The sequence below is a fragment of the Dendrobates tinctorius genome, unplaced genomic scaffold (assembly GCF_039654945.1).
Source record: "Dendrobates tinctorius isolate UK_male_01 unplaced genomic scaffold, ASM3965494v1 ptg000021l, whole genome shotgun sequence".
NCBI classification, from domain to species: Eukaryota; Metazoa; Chordata; class Amphibia; order Anura; family Dendrobatidae; genus Dendrobates; species Dendrobates tinctorius.
The window spans coordinates 22,946,826-22,962,967 of NW_027361689.1; the positions used below are offsets into that span (position 1 = coordinate 22,946,826).

General features: G+C 41.8%; 1 protein-coding gene across 2 annotated transcripts in view; it reads left to right on the top strand.

The window, feature by feature from the left end:
- Positions 1-4,182: 4,182 nt before the first annotated feature.
- Positions 4,183-16,142, top strand: part of LOC141083726 (uncharacterized) — a 39,472-nt gene continuing 27,512 nt past the window's right edge. For both annotated transcript variants that reach the window (XR_012230805.1, XM_073568108.1), the window contains exon 1: positions 4,183-4,383. The gene's annotated coding sequence lies outside the window, so the exon portion shown is untranslated. The remainder of the gene's footprint in view (positions 4,384-16,142) is intronic.

A 16,142-nucleotide genomic window follows, 5' to 3' on the forward strand; every position in this document is an offset into this window, starting at 1 on the left:
CGACACAGCTGACCGCATTGATGACAGAAGGAGCGAGCGCTCCTTCTCTCATCATCCCCTTGTCAGCGTCTGACGTCACCGACACCGACAGGGGGCGCGATGACAGTACCCATCGCCTGCAGTCGGAGATGAGCGGGATCAGCGCAGGAACCAGGAGGAAGAGAGGTGAGTATTTAGTTTATGGGGGAGTGGTGCATTATCCTACAGAGGGTGGCTATGGGGGTGCATATGTATAGGGTAGCTAGGGTGCATATACAGAGGATGACTATGGGGGTGCAATACAGAGGGTGGTTATGGGGGTGCATATACAGAGGATCGCTATGGGGGGTGCATATACACAGGATCGCTATGGGGGTGCATATACAGAGGATGGCTATAGGGGGTGCACATACAGAGGGTGGCTATGGGGGTGCATATACAGAGGATCGCTATGGGGGGTGCATATACAGAGGATCGCTATGGGGGGTGCATATACAGAGGATCGCTATGGGGGTGCATATACAGAAGATGGCTATGGGGGTGCATATACAGAGGGTGGCTATGGGGGTACATATACAGAGGTTGGCTATGGGGGTGCATATACAGAGGGTGACTATGAGGGTGCATATACAGAGGGTGGCTATAAGGCTGCATATACAGAGGGTGGCTATGTGGTTGCATATACTACAGAGGATGGCTATGGGGGTGCATATACTACAGAGGGTGGATATGGGGGTGCATATACAGAGGGTGGCTATGGGGGTACATTATACTACAGAGGGTGGCTATGGGGGTACATTATACTACATATGGTGGCTATGGGGGTGCATTATACTACAGAGGGTGGCTATGGTGGTACATTATACTACAGAGGGTGGCTATGGGGGTACACTATACTATAGAGGGTGGCTATGGGGGTGCATATACAGAGGGTGGCTATGGGGGTGCATTATACTACATATGGTGGCTATGGGGGTGCATTATACTACAGAGGGTGGCTATGGGGAGTGAATTACACTACAGAGGCTGCCTATGTGGAATTCATTATACTATAGAGTCTGCCTATGGGGAGTGCATTATACAATATAGAGTAAAAAAAAAAAAACATTATTACATTCTAGGGGACGAAATGTGGACACTGTTTTCTAGGGCACTTGCACCCAGCTTTAGTATTTTCTAGAGGGTTGCTTTAAAATTTAGAGGTCACACAGGGCCACACAGCAGGTGCATTAATAGGGTCACATACGATAGCAGCGGATCAGCATTGGGGCATCAGCAGGTTGAGGAGTTTGTGCAGGTTGGGGATAGTCCCGTTTTGGACAGTGCTGAAAATGTGAGAAGTGAAACATGTCTTTGTTGTATTCTCTGTAGCCGAGTCCTGGCTGGAGAAGTTGTCATGTCGGTCTGGGCCAGATGGAAAAGATGTGAAAAGTGAACGGTTCCTTCAGAAAGACAGTCAGCGGTAGGTCATTTTCTGTAGCTGTGCTGTGATCTCTTATACAGTATGTTCTGTAGGACTGGTATCTACCACTGACCATATGGCGGTAATATCAATGTTGGTCTTTATATAGCAATTATTTTCAGTAACAGCGCGGTCATCTGCTGAGGTTCTCCTCCACTATTAAGGTGCGTCACCCAGTTAAAATCAAGGTTACCTGGTTAGGGGCCCACTCAGAAGTTTGGCCCCCCTGAACCAAAACCCTAGCTACGCCTCTGCTAGGATGGCATTTGCTTCATGTGGGGTCTAGGATCTCATCGTCTCCCTCACCATCTTCCACCCAGTCCTCACCTCTGCTTTCCTGCCACAGCTTCAGTGACTTGTGGTAACCTCAATGACGTCACCGCAGGTCACTGAAGCTGTGCTCTGATGCTCAGCTCAGTGTCTACTGGATGTTATTCTGAACAGTCGCATCATGCTACCATTCAGCAAGTCATCCAGATGAAGTAGAGATGGATTAGGCATATTACAAATGGATTATCATCGGACAGGAGAGGAATATGATGTTTTTTTTACATTTAGTTTTACACTAATAAATAGGTAAAAGAGGGTGGGGATTGCTTATTTCAAATAAAGAAGTCTGTGTCTTTCTTTCAATTAAAGGACTTTATTCTGGCTATGTATTTCTTCAATCTATGAGGTTAGTAATGAGGAGTCTTATAGACTGCCATAAAAAATCTGACATCAACTTCAACTCTGTAACTCCACTTGACACTGCACCACGAAAAGTGGGAATAGTGAGGCCTAGCACCAGATTTGATGCATCTTATTAATGCGCCAGTTCCTGGGCCACTGAGGGCTGATGCTATAAGCCTCGGAGGCACCTTTCCTGGTTATTAGTATCAGCATACAGCTGTCTGTTTAGCCATTGATGGTGAGAACTTATAGGGGAGCCCAACTTCATTTTCTTTCTGGGATCCCCCTATAAACTAACCAGTATAGGTTAAGTAAACAGCTGTGAGCTGTTATTAATAGCCTGGGAACATTTAGGAATAATGGCCCGTTTCCCAGCTTGTTACTGTCATCCTCCAGCAGTGAGCTTTCCTTTTGCTGGTTATATGGTTATAAAAAACTAGATGTGTGCCCGATGATATCGCATTGGGAGGGCAGTAACATCATGATGGGGGCAGCTTTGTGGCACTGGGGGTGGTGGCCCACCCACCTCCGTGCAGTCACAGCCGGCAGGAAAGATGGTGCTTTGCGGCCTGTGCTGGAGATGGTGTGTGGCACCACCACAGGGTGACCACACCCAATCTCCATCACAGAACTCAAGCCGCGGTCTTTCCTGCCGGCTGTGATTGCACGGAGGTGGGTGGGCAGGCAGCGGTGGGATCCAGCGCGTGTAGTCAGGTGGTGGGTCCTGGCGGGGGTCCGGCGGCGGCATCCTTCTCATTACTCCCCCCTCATTACACCCTCTCATTATACCCTATTCATTACACCTCTCTTGTTATATCCTCTCATTACACCCCTTTCACAGCCTCGTAATCGCAGCGGCGGCTGGGAACCAAGCAGCGGCCGGGATCCCAGCGGCGGTCGGGATCGCAGCGGCGTTTGGGATCTGAGCGGCATCACTTGGGTGTTCCAAAATGGCGGTTGGCGTACTTCTGGTGCGGCGCAGTGGATTGTGGGATTCAGGGCCATCCAGACGGAAGTGGATGACGGACAATTTAAGGAAATTATATATATAGTTACGTGGAAGCTTACTCTGTTTTTATTTAATACACACTAGACACATGCTGGCTGATGACAAAAACTATCAGTGTCGCCTGATCGCAGTGACAGCAGTTGACAATGATGACAGATGTTAGTGAGATACACACACCGGCCGCTGACTACAGCATTCATCAGAGTATCCTGCTCTTGCAGATCGCAGGGTGATCAGGCAACAATGATGACAGTTGTAGTAAACGAAATATGAAGAGAGAAGGAAGATCCGGCACTGGAGACTTAATAAAATCCACGATAAGTTTTATTCACATAATTTCATGATAAAACCATAAAGGGGAAAACAGACCCCCCCACGCCTGACGCGTTTCGAACCTTACACCAGGTTCTTCCTCAGAGACATGAAACAAAACAGTTCACAAAATGATTATAAACATTCCTAATCAGCAGAGGGACTCCACACATGTGTATAATCAAAGAGGCAGACAACTAAGCCCTCAAATCACTGGTGGAGTCACTCCCTTGCAAGAAGAAAGAAAAAAAAAAAAAAAGGAAAAGACCAATACAACAATGGACAAGACATAGAATAAATAAAAACATGTGCAATACACACGTATAAATGCATAAATACATAGCAACTATCAAATGACAAACAGAAAAAAAAAAAAAAAAACCCCAAAAAAAAAAATAAATAAAAAAAAAATATATTTTTTTATTTTATTTTTATTTTTTTTTTGGGGGGGGTTTTTTTTGGGGTTTTTTTTTTTTTTTTTCTGTTTGTCATTTGATAGTTGCTATGTATTTATGCATTTATACGTGTGTATTGCACATGTTTTTATTTATTCTATGTCTTGTCCATTGTTGTATTGGTCTTTTCCTTTTTTTTTTTTTCTTTCTTCTTGCAAGGGAGTGACTCCACCAGTGATTTGAGGGCTTAGTTGTCTGCCTCTTTGATTATACACATGTGTGGAGTCCCTCTGCTGATTAGGAATGTTTATAATCATTTTGTGAACTGTTTTGTTTCATGTCTCTGAGGAAGAACCTGGTGTAAGGTTCGAAACGCGTCAGGCGTGGGGGGTCTGTTTTCCCCTTTATGGTTTTATCATGAAATTATGTGAATAAAACTTATCGTGGATTTTATTAAGTCTCCAGTGCCGGATCTTCCTTCTCTCTTCATGTTTGCAACACATGGTGGTCAGCCATTTGATCCCTAGGCACGACCGGCTTACAGGACTATTTTGGTGAGCACAAATTTCCCTTTCCCCTTCCTAATTTTCTAAGTAAACGAAATACACACATGCCAGCTGCTGACTACAACTATCATTAGAATTGCTTGCTCTCGCTGATCGCTGGGAGAGCAGGCAACATTGAGGAGAGCAGCCTTTAGCACCTGGCACCTGGGAACAGCTCGAACTGTACTGCTTTCCCAGCCGCCGCTACGTGTCACACTGATCACCCACTGATGTCTTCCATATGTCATCAGGGTGCACGTGCGGCATGCATTTCGTCCATGGCGCTGGTTATGTCTATGGGTTTTTCCACACAGAAACATGGTCTAAAACCTGAAATTTGCGCACCGCCTTTGATTACATTGCGGTCCTTAAAAAACATACCGCACACGGACATTAAAAATGGACGTGTGTAGGGGGCCTTATTCTGTTTATATACACTGCACAGTACCGCTTCTCCTGTCCAGTATACTGGGTGTAATGCTCAGTATCTGTATTACTCTACATATACACTGCACAGTACCACTTCTCCTGTCCAGTATACTGGGTGTAATTCTCAGTATCTGTATTACTCTACATATACACTGCACAGTACCGCTCCCCTTGTTTTGGATAATGGTTGTAACTCTCAATATCTGCATTATTCGGTATATGTACAATGCACCGTACCACTTCTGTAATTCTCAGCATTTGTATTATTCTCTATATATACACTGCACAGTACCACTTCTGTTGTCCTGTATACTGGGTGTAATTCTCAGTATCTGTATTATTCTGTATATACACTGCACAGTACCACTTCTGTCCTGTATACTGGGTGTAATGCTCAGTATCTGTATTATTCTGTATATACACTGCACAGTACCACTTCTCCTGTCCTGTATACTGGATGTAATGCTCAGTATCTGTATTATTCTGTATATACACTGCACAGTACCGCTTCTCCTGTCCTGTATACTGGGTGTAATGCTCAATATCTATATTATTCTGTATATACACTGCACAGTACCACTTCTCCTGTCCTGTATACTGGGTGTAATGCTCAGTATCTGTATTATTCTGTATATACACTGCACAGTACCGCTTCTCCTGTCCAGTATACTGGGTGTAATGCTCAGTATCTGTATTACTCTACATATACACTGCACAGTACCACTTCTCCTGTCCAGTATACTGGGTGTAATTCTCAGTATCTGTATTACTCTACATATACACTGCACAGTACCGCTCCCCTTGTTTTGGATAATGGTTGTAACTCTCAATATCTGCATTATTCGGTATATGTACAATGCACCGTACCACTTCTGTAATTCTCAGCATTTGTATTATTCTCTATATATACACTGCACAGTACCACTTCTGTTGTCCTGTATACTGGGTGTAATTCTCAGTATCTGTATTATTCTGTATATACACTGCACAGTACCACTTCTGTCCTGTATACTGGGTGTAATGCTCAGTATCTGTATTATTCTGTATATACACTGCACAGTACCACTTCTCCTGTCCTGTATACTGGATGTAATGCTCAGTATCTGTATTATTCTGTATATACACTGCACAGTACCGCTTCTCCTGTCCTGTATACTGGGTGTAATGCTCAATATCTATATTATTCTGTATATACACTGCACAGTACCACTTCTCCTGTCCTGTATACTGGGTGTAATGCTCAGTATCTGTATTATTCTGTATATACACTGCACAGTACCGCTTCTCCTGTCCAGTATACTGGGTGTAATGCTCAGTATCTGTATTACTCTACATATACACTGCACAGTACCACTTCTCCTGTCCAGTATACTGGGTGTAATTCTCAGTATCTGTATTACTCTACATATACACTGCACAGTACCGCTCCCCTTGTTTTGGATAATGGTTGTAACTCTCAATATCTGCATTATTCGGTATATGTACAATGCACCGTACCACTTCTGTAATTCTCAGCATTTGTATTATTCTCTATATATACACTGCACAGTACCACTTCTGTTGTCCTGTATACTGGGTGTAATTCTCAGTATCTGTATTATTCTGTATATACACTGCACAGTACCACTTCTGTCCTGTATACTGGGTGTAATGCTCAGTATCTGTATTATTCTGTATATACACTGCACAGTACCACTTCTCCTGTCCTGTATACTGGATGTAATGCTCAGTATCTGTATTATTCTGTATATACACTGCACAGTACCGCTTCTCCTGTCCTGTATACTGGGTGTAATGCTCAATATCTATATTATTCTGTATATACACTGCACAGTACCACTTCTCCTGTCCTGTATACTGGGTGTAATGCTCAGTATCTGTATTATTCTGTATATACACTGCACAGTACCAATTCTCCTGTCCTGTGTACTGGATGTAATGCTCAATATCTATATTATTCTGTATATACACTGCACAGTACCACTTCTCCTGTCCTGTATACTGGATGTAATGCTCTGTATCTGTAGTATTTTGTATATACACTGCACAGTACCGCTTCTCCTGTCCTGTATAATGGATGTAATGCTCTGTATCTGTATTATTCTGTATATACACTGCACAGTACCACTTCTGTCCTGTATACTGGGTGTAATTCTCAGTATCTGTATTATTCTGTATATACACTGCACAGTACCACTTCTCCTGTCCTGTATACTGGATGTAATGCTCAGTATCTGTATTATTCTGTATATACACTGCACAGTACCGCTTCTCCTGTCCTGTATACTGGGTGTAATGCTCAATATCTGTATTATTCTGTATATACACTGCACAGTACCACTTCTCCTGTCCTGTATACTGGATGTAATGCTCTGTATCTGTATTATTCTGTATATACACTGCACAGTACCACTTCTCCTGTCCTGTACACTGGGTGTAATGCTCTGTATCTGTATTATTCTGTATACACACTGCACAGTACCACTTCTCCTGTCCTGTATACTGGATGTAATGCTCTGTATCTGTATTATTCTGTGTACACTGCACAGTACCACTTCTCCTGTCCTTTATACTGCACGTAATCCTCAGTATCTGTATTATTCTGTTCATACACTGCACAGTACCACTTCTCCTGTCCTGTATACTGGGTGTAATGCTCAGTATCTGTATTATTCTGTACATACACTGCACAGTACCGCTTCTCCTGTCCAGTATACTGGGTGTAATGCTCAGTATCTGTATTACTCTACATATACACTGCACAGTACCACTTCTCCTGTCCAGTATACTGGGTGTAATTCTCAGTATCTGTATTACTCTACATATACACTGCACAGTACCGCTCCCCTTGTTTTGGATAATGGTTGTAACTCTCAATATCTGCATTATTCGGTATATGTACACTGCACCGTACCACTTCTGTAATTCTCAGCATTTGTATTATTCTCTATATATACACTGCACAGTACCACTTCTGTTGTCCTGTATACTGGGTGTAATTCTCAGTATCTGTATTATTCTGTATATACACTGCACAGTACCACTTCTGTCCTGTATACTGGGTGTAATGCTCAGTATCTGTATTATTCTGTATATACACTGCACAGTACCACTTCTCCTGTCCTGTATACTGGATGTAATGCTCAGTATCTGTATTATTCTGTATATACACTGCACAGTACCGCTTCTCCTGTCCTGTATACTGGGTGTAATGCTCAATATCTATATTATTCTGTATATACACTGCACAGTACCACTTCTCCTGTCCTGTATACTGGATGTAATGCTCTGTATCTGTAGTATTCTGTATATACACTGCACAGTACCGCTTCTCCTGTCCTGTATAATGGATGTAATGCTCTGTATCTGTATTAATCTGTATATACACTGCACAGTACCACTTCTGTCCTGTATACTGGGTGTAATTCTCAGTATCTGTATTATTCTGTATATACACTGCACAGTACCACTTCTCCTGTCCTGTATACTGGATGTAATGCTCAGTATCTGTATTATTCTGTATATACACTGCACAGTACCGCTTCTCCTGTCCTGTATACTGGGTGTAATGCTCAATATCTATATTATTCTGTATATACACTGCACAGTACCACTTCTCCTGTCCTGTATACTGGATGTAATGCTCTGTATCTGTATTATTCTGTATATACACTGCACAGTACCACTTCTCCTGTCCTGTACACTGGGTGTAGTGCTCTGTATCTGTATTATTCTGTATATACACTGCACAGTACCACTTCTCCTGTCCTGTATACTGGATGTAATGCTCTGTATCTGTATTATTCTGTGTACACTGCACAGTACCACTTCTCCTGTCCTGTATACTGCACGTAATCCTCAGTATCTGTATTATTCTGTTCATACACTGCACAGTACCACTTCTCCTGTCCTGTATACTGGGTGTAATGCTCAGTATCTGTATTATTCTGTACATACACTGCACAGTACCACTTCTCCTGTCCTGTATACTGGGTGTAATGCTCTGTATCTGTATTATTCTGTATATACACTGCACAGTACCGCTTCTCCTGTCCTGTATACTGGGTGTAATGCTCAGTATCTGTATTATTCTGTATATACACTGCACAGTACCACTTCTCCTGTCCTGTATACTGGATGTAATGCTCTGTATCTGTATTATTCTGTGTATACACTGCACAGTACCACTTCTCCTGTCCTGTATACTGGGTGTAATGCTCAGTGTCTGTATTATTCTGTATATACACTGCACAGTACCACTTCTCCTGTCCTGTATACTGGATGTAATGCTCTGTATCTGTATTATTCTGTATATACACTGCACAGTACCACTTCTCCTGTCCTGTATACTGGGTGTAATGCTCTGTATCTGTATTATTCTGTATATACACTGCACAGTACCGCTTCTCCTGTCCTGTATACTGGGTGTAATGCTCAGTATCTGTATTATTCTGTATATACACTGCACAGTACCACTTCTCCTGTCCTGTATACTGGATGTAATGCTCTGTATCTGTATTATTCTGTGTATACACTGCACAGTACCACTTCTCCTGTCCTGTATACTGGGTGTAATGCTCAGTGTCTGTATTATTCTGTATATACACTGCACAGTACCACTTCTCCTGTCCTGTATACTGGATGTAATGCTCTGTATCTGTATTATTCTGTATATACACTGCACAGTACCACTTCTCCTGTCCTGTATACTGGATGTATTGCTCTGTATCTGTATTATTCTGTATATACACTGCACGGTACCACTTCTCCTGTCCTGTATACTGGATGTATTGCTCTGTATCTGTATTATTCCGTATATACATTGCACAGTACCGCTTCTCCTGTCCTGTATACTGGATGTAATGCTCTGTATCTGTATTATTCTGTATATACACTACACAGTACCGCTTCTCCTGTCCTGTATACTGGATGTAATGCTCTGTATCTGTATTATTCTGTATATACACTGCACAGTACCGCTTCTCCTGTCCTGTATACTGTATGTATTGCTCTGTATCTGTATTATTCTGTATATACACTGCACAGTACCACTTCTGTCCTGTATACTGGGTGTAATGCTCCGTATCTGTATTATTCTGTATATACACTGCACAGTACCACTTCTGTCCTGTTTACTGGGTGTAATGCTCAGTATCTGTATTATTCTGTATATACACTGCACAGTACCGCTTCTCCTGTCCTGTATACTGGGTGTAATCCTCAGTATCTGTATTATTCTGTATATACACTGCACAGTACCACTTCTCCTGTCCTGTGTACTGGATGTAATGCTCTGTATCTGTATTATTCTGTATATACACTGCACGGTACCGCTTCTCCTGTCCTGTATACTGGATGTAATGCTCTGTATCTGTATTATTCTGTATATACACAGCACGGTACCACTTCTCCTGTCCTGTACACTGGGTGTAATGCTCTGTATCTGTATTTTTCTGTATATACACTGCACAGTACCACTTCTCCTGTCCTGTGTACTGGATGTAATGCTCTGTATCTGTATTATTCTGTATATACACTGCACGGTACCGCTTCTCCTGTCCTGTGTACTGCATGTAATGCTCTGTATCTGTATTATTCTGTATATACACAGCACGGTACCACTTCTCCTGTCCTGTACACTGGGTGTAATGCTCTGTATCTGTATTATTCTGTATATACACTGCACAGTACCACTTCTCCTGTCCTGTATACTGGATGTAATGCTCTGTATCTGTATTATTCTGTGTATACACTGCACAGTACCACTTCTCCTGTCCTGTATACTGCACGTAATCCTCAGTATCTGTATTATTCTGTACATACACTGCACAGTACCACTTCTCCTGTCCTGTATACTGGGTGTAATGCTCAGTATCTGTATTATTCTGTACATACACTGCACAGTACCACTTCTCCTGTCCTGTATACTGGGTGTAATGCTCTGTATCTGTATTATTCTGTATATACACTGCACAGTACCGCTTCTCCTGTCCTGTATACTGGATGTAATGCTCAGTATCTGTATTATTCTGTACATACACTGCACAGTACCACTTCTCCTGTCCTGTATACTGGGTGTAATGCTCTGTATCTGTATTATTCTGTATATACACTGCACAGTACCGCTTCTCCTGTCCTGTATACTGGGTGTAATGCTCAGTATCTGTATTATTCTGTACATACACTGCACAGTACCACTTCTCCTGTCCTGTATACTGGATGTAATCCTCAGTATCTGTATTATTCTGTATATACACTGCACAGTACCACTTCTCCTGTCCTGTATACTGGGTGTAATGCTCAGTATCTGTATTATTCTGTATATACACTGCACAGTACCACTTCTCCTGTCCTGTATACTGGATGTAATGCTCTGTATCTGTATTATTCTGTGTATACACTGCACAGTACCACTTCTCCTGTCCTGTATACTGGGTGTAATGCTCAGTATCTGTAGTATTCTGTATATACACTGCACAGTACCACTTCTCCTGTCCTGTATACTGGATGTAATGCTCTGTATCTGTATTATTCTGTATATACACTGCACAGTACCACTTCTCCTGTCCTGTATACTGGGTGTAATGCTCTGTATCTGTATTATTCTGTATATACACTGCACAGTACCGCTTCTCCTGTCCTGTATACTGGGTGTAATGCTCAGTATCTGTATTATTCTGTATATACACTGCACAGTACCACTTCTCCTGTCCTGTATACTGGATGTAATGCTCTGTATCTGTATTATTCTGTGTATACACTGCACAGTACCACTTCTCCTGTCCTGTATACTGGGTGTAATGCTCAGTGTCTGTATTATTCTGTATATACACTGCACAGTACCACTTCTCCTGTCCTGTATACTGGATGTAATGCTCTGTATCTGTATTATTCTGTATATACACTGCACAGTACCACTTCTCCTGTCCTGTATACTGGATGTATTGCTCTGTATCTGTATTATTCTGTATATACACTGCACGGTACCACTTCTCCTGTCCTGTATACTGGATGTATTGCTCTGTATCTGTATTATTCCGTATATACATTGCACAGTACCGCTTCTCCTGTCCTGTATACTGGATGTAATGCTCTGTATCTGTATTATTCTGTATATACACTACACAGTACCGCTTCTCCTGTCCTGTATACTGGATGTAATGCTCTGTATCTGTATTATTCTGTATATACACTGCACAGTACCGCTTCTCCTGTCCTGTATACTGTATGTATTGCTCTGTATCTGTATTATTCTGTATATACACTGCACAGTACCACTTCTGTCCTGTATACTGGGTGTAATGCTCCGTATCTGTATTATTCTGTATATACACTGCACAGTACCACTTCTGTCCTGTTTACTGGGTGTAATGCTCAGTATCTGTATTATTCTGTATATACACTGCACAGTACCGCTTCTCCTGTCCTGTATACTGGGTGTAATCCTCAGTATCTGTATTATTCTGTATATACACTGCACAGTACCACTTCTCCTGTCCTGTGTACTGGATGTAATGCTCTGTATCTGTATTATTCTGTATATACACTGCACGGTACCGCTTCTCCTGTCCTGTATACTGGATGTAATGCTCTGTATCTGTATTATTCTGTATATACACAGCACGGTACCACTTCTCCTGTCCTGTACACTGGGTGTAATGCTCTGTATCTGTATTTTTCTGTATATACACTGCACAGTACCACTTCTCCTGTCCTGTGTACTGGATGTAATGCTCTGTATCTGTATTATTCTGTATATACACTGCACGGTACCGCTTCTCCTGTCCTGTGTACTGCATGTAATGCTCTGTATCTGTATTATTCTGTATATACACAGCACGGTACCACTTCTCCTGTCCTGTACACTGGGTGTAATGCTCTGTATCTGTATTATTCTGTATATACACTGCACAGTACCACTTCTCCTGTCCTGTATACTGGATGTAATGCTCTGTATCTGTATTATTCTGTGTATACACTGCACAGTACCACTTCTCCTGTCCTGTATACTGCACGTAATCCTCAGTATCTGTATTATTCTGTACATACACTGCACAGTACCACTTCTCCTGTCCTGTATACTGGGTGTAATGCTCAGTATCTGTATTATTCTGTACATACACTGCACAGTACCACTTCTCCTGTCCTGTATACTGGGTGTAATGCTCTGTATCTGTATTATTCTGTATATACACTGCACAGTACCGCTTCTCCTGTCCTGTATACTGGATGTAATGCTCAGTATCTGTATTATTCTGTACATACACTGCACAGTACCACTTCTCCTGTCCTGTATACTGGGTGTAATGCTCTGTATCTGTATTATTCTGTATATACACTGCACAGTACCGCTTCTCCTGTCCTGTATACTGGGTGTAATGCTCAGTATCTGTATTATTCTGTACATACACTGCACAGTACCACTTCTCCTGTCCTGTATACTGGATGTAATCCTCAGTATCTGTATTATTCTGTATATACACTGCACAGTACCACTTCTCCTGTCCTGTATACTGGGTGTAATGCTCAGTATCTGTATTATTCTGTATATACACTGCACAGTACCACTTCTCCTGTCCTGTATACTGGATGTAATGCTCTGTATCTGTATTATTCTGTGTATACACTGCACAGTACCACTTCTCCTGTCCTGTATACTGGGTGTAATGCTCAGTATCTGTAGTATTCTGTATATACACTGCACAGTACCACTTCTCCTGTCCTGTATACTGGATGTAATGCTCTGTATCTGTATTATTCTGTATATACACTGCACAGTACCACTTCTCCTGTCCTGTATACTGGATGTAATGCTCTGTATCTGTATTATTCTGTATATACACTGCACAGTACCGCTTCTCCTGTCCAGTATACTGGGTGTAATGCTCAGTATCTGTATTATTCTGTATATACACTGCACAGTACCACTTCTCCTGTCCTATATACTTGGTGTATTGCTCTGTATCTGTATTATTCTGTATATACACTGCACAGTACCACTTCTCCTGTCCTGTATACTGGATGTATTGCTCTGTATCTGTATTATTCTGTATATACACTGCACAGTACCACTTCTCCTGTCCTGTATACTGGATGTATTGCTCTGTATCTGTATTATTCTGTATATACACTGCACGGTACCACTTCTCCTGTCCTGTATACTGGATGTATTGCTCTGTATCTGTATTATTCTGTATATACACTGCACAGTACCGCTTCTCCTGTCCTGTATACTGGATGTAATGCTCTGTATCTGTATATACACTGCACAGTACCACTTCTCCTGTCCTGTATACTGGGTGTATTGCTCTGTATCTGTATTATTCTGTATATACACTGCACAGTACCAATTCTCCTGTCCTGTATACTGGGTGTAATGCTCAGTATCTATATTATTCTGTATATACACTGCACAGTACCGCTTCTCCTGTCCTGTATACTTGGTGTATTGCTCTGTATCTGTATTATTCTGTATATACACTGCACAGTACCACTTCTCCTGTCCTGTATACTGGGTGTAATTCTCAGTATCTGCATTATTCTGTATACACACTGCACAGTACCACTTCTCCTGTCCTGTATACTGGGTGTATTGCTCTGTATCTGTATTATTCTGTATATACACTGCACAGTACCGCTCCACTTGTTTTGGATAATGGTTGTAACTCTCAATATCTGCATTATTCGGTATATGTACACTGCACCGTACCACTTCTGTAATTCTCAGCATTTGTATTATTCTCTATATATACACTGCACAGTACCACTTCTGTTGTCCTGTATACTGGGTGTAATTCTCAGTATCTGTATTATTCTGTATATACACTGCACAGTACCACTTCTGTCCTGTATACTGGGTGTAATGCTCAGTATCTGTATTATTCTGTATATACACTGCACAGTACCACTTCTGCTGTCCTGTATACTGGGTGCAATGCTCTGTATCTGTATTATTCTGTATATACACTGCACAGTACCACTTCTGTCCTGTATACTGGGTGTAATTCTCAGTATCTGTATTATTCTGTATATACACTGCACAGTACCACTTCTCCTGTCCTGTATACTGGGTGTAATGCTCAATATCTATATTATTCTGTATATACACTGCACAGTACCACTTCTCCTGTCCTGTATACTGGATGTAATGCTCTGTATCTGTATTATTCTGTATATACACTGCACAGTACCACTTCTCCTGTCCTGTACACTGGGTGTAATGCTCTGTATCTGTATTATTCTGTATATACACTGCACAGTACCACTTCTCCTGTCCTGTATACTGGATGTAATGCTCTGTATCTGTATTATTCTGTGTACACTGCACAGTACCACTTCTCCTGTCCTGTATACTGCACGTAATCCTCAGTATCTGTATTATTCTGTTCATACACTGCACAGTACCACTTCTCCTGTCCTGTATACTGGGTGTAATGCTCTGTATCTGTATTATTCTGTATATACACTGCACAGTACCGCTTCTCCTGTCCTGTATACTGGGTGTAATGCTCAGTATCTGTATTATTCTGTATATACACTGCACAGTACCACTTCTCCTGTCCTTTATACTGGATGTAATGCTCTGTATCTGTATTATTCTGTGTATACACTGCACAGTACCACTTCTCCTGTCCTGTATACTGGGTGTAATGCTCAGTGTCTGTATTATTCTGTATATACACTGCACAGTACCACTTCTCCTGTCCTGTATACTGGATGTAATGCTAAGTATCTGTATTATTCTGTATATACACTGCACAGTACCACTTCTCCTGTCCTGTATACTGGATGTATTGCTCTGTATCTGTATTATTCTGTATATACACTGCACGGTACCACTTCTCCTGTCCTGTATACTGGATGTATTGCTCTGTATCTGTATTATTCCGTATATACACTGCACAGTACCGCTTCTCCTGTCCTGTATAATGGATGTAATGCTCTGTATCTGTATTATTCTGTATATACACTGCACAGTACCGCTTCTCCTGTCCTGTATACTGGATGTAATGCTCTGTATCTGTATTATTCTGTATATACACTGCACAGTACCGCTTCTCCTGTCCTGTATAATGGATGTATTGCTCTGTATCTGTATTATTCTGTATATACACTGCACAGTACCACTTCTGTCCTGTATACTGGGTGTAATGCTCAGTATCTGTATTATTCTGTATATACACTGCACAGTACCGCTTCTCCTGTCCTGTATACTGGGTGTAATCCTCAGTATCTGTATTATTCTGTATATACACTGCACAGTACCACTTCTCCTGTCCTGTATACTGGATGTAATGCTCTGTATCTGTATTATTCTGTATATACACTGCACGGTACCG